Source organism: Staurois parvus, unplaced genomic scaffold (assembly GCF_062004578.1).
Source record: "Staurois parvus isolate SC_StPar_1 unplaced genomic scaffold, SC_StPar_1.0 ptg002629l, whole genome shotgun sequence".
NCBI lineage: Eukaryota > Metazoa > Chordata > Amphibia > Anura > Ranidae > Staurois > Staurois parvus.
This window is the reverse complement of record NW_028320425.1, coordinates 92972-98971: the sequence shown is the minus strand read 5'-3', so window position 1 is coordinate 98971 and position 6000 is coordinate 92972. Positions and strand designations below refer to the sequence as shown.

The following is a 6000-nucleotide window of genomic DNA, read 5'->3' as shown; positions in this document are numbered from 1 at the left end:
ATGAGGTTTCTGGAGGAAGCTGGGGGCACTGTGGGAGGCTAGGTGGCACTATGGGGGGGGGATGGAGGATGTGGAGTGGGTTAGGAGATTTTGCAGCAGACGTGGTGGCCCTGCAGGGATGGAGTTTCTTGGGCACTGTTAGAGTTCAGGGGTACTACGGAGCGCTGGAGGCTCTGCAGCAGGCTTGGGGGAGGGGACAGTGTGGGAGACTGGGTGGCACTGTGGTAGAGATGGTGGTTGTGGACTGGGATAGGAGACTCTGCAGCAGACTTGGTGGCCCTGCAGAGGATGAGGTTTCTGTAGGAATCTGGGGGCACTTTGAGAGGCTAGGTAGCACTGTGGTGGAGATGAAGATTGTAGACTGGGGTAGGAGACTCTGCAGTAGACATGGTGACCCTGTAGGGGAGGAAGATTCTGAAGGAAGCTGGAGGGCACTATGGAATGTGGTTGGCGGTTGGGGGCATTATGGAGGACTGGAAACTCTATGGGAAGCAGGTCAGCACTGTGGGGGGGATGGAGGTTGTGAAGCGGGTTACGAGACTCTGCAGCAGATGTAATGGCCCTGCAGGGGATGAAATTCCTGGAGGACAATGTTGGAGGTTGGGAGCACTATGGAGGGCTACAGGCTCTGCAGCAGGCTGGGGGGCACTGTGGAAAGCTAGGGTGCACTGTGGGAGACTGAGGGCTCTCGGTTGCGTGGGGACACTGTGAACCACTGTAGAAGATTGGGAGGCACTGTGGGAGGTTTTAGAAATCACAGATGGCTGGAGGTCCAGGAGAAACGAGGCTGTGGCATGGCAGTGGGCCACGGCCCAAAGGTTGAGAACCTCTGCCTTACCATAACCTCAATAACCCGATGGCTCAAACAGTCAAGCTCATTTGAAAGAATTTAAAACTTAGGGCCTGGTTGTGGCCCGGCCTCTTCCTCAGCATGCCATGTTTGGCAGCTATAGACCTCTGTAGATACCCTATCTCTGATTGATCTTGGGCAGAACCAATTGGCTGCCATTACCTTTGATGGCTGTTGTCTCCCCAAGCCCGGAGGGGATCTCATATCAAATGGCCACTCCGGCTTCTAGAAGATCTTTAATAATTAAAGTTCTCTCAGCTGTCTTCCAACCGCCATCTCACGTGTATGGCCTTCTTCTTCCAGATAACAAAAGGAAAGCCAAAAAAGAGAGAAAAAGATTTATTTTGACTCCTATTACCACGTGGGAAATCACCCGAAACAATCTCCTAATCTCCCCTAAGCTCATAATGATGGCGTTTCATGTAGCTAACGAACGCGCACAAAACAAAAATGCTCGGATTCCTCCATCGTCTCCCTTTTCCCTTTTCACACAAAGGGCGCCCTGAAACAGAATCGCCTTCAGCGGATGACCCAGTTTCTGCGATATTGTCTGACGGGGACGATTATTTGGAAATATCAGCGGATGGTTTAAATGACTTTGCTGGCAAAATACAAGCACTGTCCTTTTCTGCAAAGAGCTTGCAAAAAAAAAAAAAGAAAAAAAAAAAAAGAAAAAAGTTTTGTGTGCAGTCATATAAGAAGCTCAGTGTTCGCAGCGCGGAGGGGGAGGCAGGCAGCCCTGCAGTTTGTTGAAAGTGTTACATGCCATTAGGTGCAGTGTAAACCATCCCGGGTTCTGCTCCTGACAATGGCGCTCTCAATCCGAGATGACTTTTTACTTTTATAGACTGGGGAGGAAAAAAAAAAAAAACCCGGGTCCTAATACCGATAGCAGCATTTGCGAGAAGTTACAAAACGTTCATGTCCTGCCTGGGAGTTGGAGGCTAGACGGTCTTCCTGAAAGGGACGAGGTAAGGGGTCTGCGTTCGGAATTCTGGAAGGGATCTCAGTTTCCTGAGGACATTCTCTGCTACTAATTAACTATATTCCTATCTATTCCTAACCAACACAATCTAGAGGATAGGATCTATCAGACTCAACAATCTGGATGGCATTTCAGGTTCCTGAAACCTACTGAGCTGATATGTAACAATATTTTATCCTATTGGTAACCTATAGAATCTATAGGATAGGATCTTTCAGACTGGAAAATCTGGATGGCATTTCAGGTTCCTGAAACCTTCCTGAGCTGATATGTAACAATATTTTATCCTATTGGTAACCTATAGAATCTATAGGATAGGATCTATCAGACTGGAAAATCTGGATGGCATTTCAGGTTCCTGAAACCTTCCTGAGCTGATATGTAACAATATTCTTGACTATTGGTAACTTACTTATCAATCGGTAAATACTTAGAGGATTTGAGCTTTATGAACCTTTACTGTGCTAAAACGTAACATTTTGATCTATTGGTAGCCAACTCAATCTGTAGGATAAGATCTATCAATTTGGACATTTTGGATGGCATTTCTGGTTATTGAAGCCTTCCTGTCGTAATTTGTAACAATGGGTAAAGGTTTATGGGATTTGAGCTCTCTAAACCTTTACGGTGCTAAAAAGTAACAATATTTCAATCTCTTGCCTACCAACTCGACCCGTAAGATAAGATCCAATCAGACTGGACAATCTGGATGGCATTTCAGGTTCCTGAAACCTTCCTGAGCTGAAATGTAACAGTATTTTATCCTATTGGTAACCTATGGAATCTATAGGATGGGATCTATCAGACTGGACAATCTGGATGGCATTTCAGGTTCCTGAAACCTCCTTGAGGTGATATGTAACAATATTTTATCCTATTGGTAACTTATACAATCTATAGGTAAAGGTTTATGGGATTTGAGCTCTCTAAACCTTTACGGTGCTAAAAAGTAACAATATTTCAATCTCTTGCCTACCAACTCGACCTGTAAGATAAGATCCAATCAGACTGGACAATCTTGATGGCATTTAAGGTTCCTGAAACCTTCCTGAGCTGATACATCACAATATTTTCGACTATTGGTAACTTACACAACCAATTGGCAAATATTTAGAGGATTTGAATTTTTTGAACCTTTACTGTGCTAAAACTTAGTATTTCGATCTGTTGGTAAGCAACTAAACCTGTAAAATCTATCAATTTGGACATTTTGGATGGCATTTCTGGTTCCTGAAGTCTTCCTGTCGTAATTTGTAACAATATGTTATTAAATATTGATAACCTATGCAATCTGTAGGTAAAGGTTTATGGGACTTGAGCTTTCTGAATCGTTACAGTGCTAAAAAGTAACAATATTTCGATCTATTGCTAACCAACTCGACTTGTAAGATTAGATCTAATCAGACTGGACAATCTGGATGGCATTTCAGGTTCCTGAAACCTTCCTGAGCTGATACATTACAATATATTTGACTATTGGTAACTTACACCATCAATTGGTAAATATTTAGAGGATTTGAGCTTTCTGAACCTTTACTGTGCTAAAACTTAGTATTTGGATCTATTGGTAACCAATGCAACCTGTAGGATAAGATCCATCAGACTGGGAACTTCAGGTTCCAGAAACCTTCCTGAGCTGATGCATCACAATATTTTTGACTATTGGTAACCTACACAATCAATTGGTAAATATTTATAGGATTTGAGCTTTATGAACCTATGCCGTGCTAAAACTTAATATTTCGATCTATTGGTAGCCAACTCAATCTGTAGGACAAGATCTAATCAATTTGGCCATTTTGGATGGCATTTCTGGTTCCTGAAGCCTTCCTGTCGTAATTTGTAACACTATATTATTAAATATTGATAACCTATGCAATCTATAGGTAAACGCTTATGGTACCTGAGTTTTATGAATCTTTACGGTGCTAAAAAGTAACAATATTTCAATCTATTGCATACCAACTCGACCTGTAAGATAAGATTTATCAGACTGGACAATCTGGATGGCATTTCAGGTTCCTGAAACCTTCCTGAGCTGATGCATCACACTATTTTTGACTATTGGTAACTTACACCATCAATTGGTAAATATTTAGAGTATTTGAGCTTTCTGAACCTTTACTGTGCTAAAACTTAGTATTTGGATCTGTTGATAGCCAACTCGGTCTGTAGGATAAGATCTATTGGTAACCAACGCAACCTGTAGGATAAGATTGGGAGCTTCAGGTTCCTGAAACCTTCCTGAGCTGATACATCGCAATATTTTTATCTACTAGTAACCTACACAACCAACTGGTAAATATTTAGAGGATTTGAGCTTTCTGAACCTTTACTGGGCTTAAACTTAGTATTTGGATCTGTTGGTAAGCAACTCCACCTGTAGGATAAGATCTATCAGGCTGGGCATTTCAGGTTCCTGAAACCTACCTGAGCTGATACATCACAATATTTTTGACTATTGGTAACCTACACAATCAATTGGTAAATATTTAGAGGATTTGAGCTTTTTGAACCTTTACTGTGCTAAAACTTAATATTTCGATCTATTGGTAGCCAACTCAGTCTGTAGGATCTATCAATTTGGACATTTTGGATGGCATTTTTGGTTCCTGAAGCCTTCCTGTCGTAATTTGTAACAATCTATTATTAAATATTGATAACCTATGCAATCTATAGGTAAAGGTTTATGGGACTTGAGTTTTCTGAACCGTTACAGTGCTAAAAAGTAACAATATTTTGATCTATTGCTAACCAACTCGACCTGTAGGATAAGATCTATCAGACTGGACAATCTGGATGGCATTTCAGGTTCCCGGAAGCCTGCCTATGCTGGTATATAACAATATTTTAAACTATCGAAAACCTAAACAATCTATAGGTAAAGATTTATAGGATTTGAGCTTTCTGAACCTTTTCTGTGCTAAAACGTAATATTTCAATATATTGCTGACCAATGCAATCTGTAGGATAAGATCTATCAGGTTGGTCATTTTGGATGGTTTTTGTGGTTCCTGAAGCTTTCCTGTCCTAATATGTAACAAAATATTATTAAATATCGATAACCTATGCAATCTATAGGTAAGAGTTTTTGGGATTTCAGCTTTTTGAACCTTTATGGTGCTAAAAAGTAACAATATTTTGATCTTATTTCTAACCAACTCAACCTTAGGATAAGATCCATCAGGATGGACATTTTGGATGGCATTTCTGGTTCCTGAAATGTTCCTGTGTTGATTTAGAACTATATTTTAAACTATTGCTAATCTACACAATCTATAGGATAAGATATATCAGGTTGAACAATCTGGCTGGCATTTCAGGTTCCTGAAACCTTTGTGTGCAGAAATGGGACAATTTTATAAAATATTGGTCACCTACACAATCTATAGGATAAGATCTATCAGGTTAGACATTCTGGATGGCATTTCAGGTTCTGGAAACCTTTGTGTGCAGAAATGGGACAATTTTATAAAATATTGGTCACCTACACAATCTATAGGATAACATTTATGGAATATGAGATTCTGAACCTTTACTGTGCTCAAAATGTAACAATATTCCAAACTATTGCTAACCAACACAACCTATGGGATACGATCTATCAGGTTGGTCATTTTGGATGGTTTTTGTGGTTCCTGAAGCTTTCCTGTCCTAATATGTAACAAAATATTATTAAATATCGATAACCTATGCAATCTATAGGTAACAGTTTTTGGGATTTCAGCTTTTTGAACCTTTATGGTGCTAAAAAGTAACAATATTTTGAACTTATTTCTAACCAACTCAACCTTAGGATAAGATCCATCAGGCTGGACATTTTGGATGGCATTTCTGGTTCCTGAAATGTTCCTGTGTTGATTTATAACTATATTTTAAACTATTGCTAACCTACACAATCTATAGGATAAGATCTATCAGGTTGAACAATCTGGATGACATTTCAGGTTCCTGAAACTTTTGTGTGCAGAAATGGGACAATTCTATAAAATATTGGTCACCTACACAATCTATAGGATATGATCTATCACGTTGGACATTTTGGATGGTATTTAAGGTTCCTGAAACCTTTGTGTGCAGAAATGGGACAATTTTATAAAATATTGGTCACCTACACAATCTATAGGATACGATTTATGGAATATGAGTTTCTGAACCTTTTCTG

The 6000-nt window shown here is 40.1% G+C and overlaps 1 protein-coding gene across 1 annotated transcript in view; it reads left to right on the top strand.

Moving 5' to 3' along the window:
• Positions 1-1236: 1236 nt before the first annotated feature.
• GAS2 (growth arrest specific 2) overlaps positions 1237-6000 on the top strand; it is an 89212-nt gene continuing 84448 nt past the window's right edge. The window contains exon 1 of the mRNA XM_089666260.1: positions 1237-1821. The gene's annotated coding sequence lies outside the window, so the exon portion shown is untranslated. The remainder of the gene's footprint in view (positions 1822-6000) is intronic.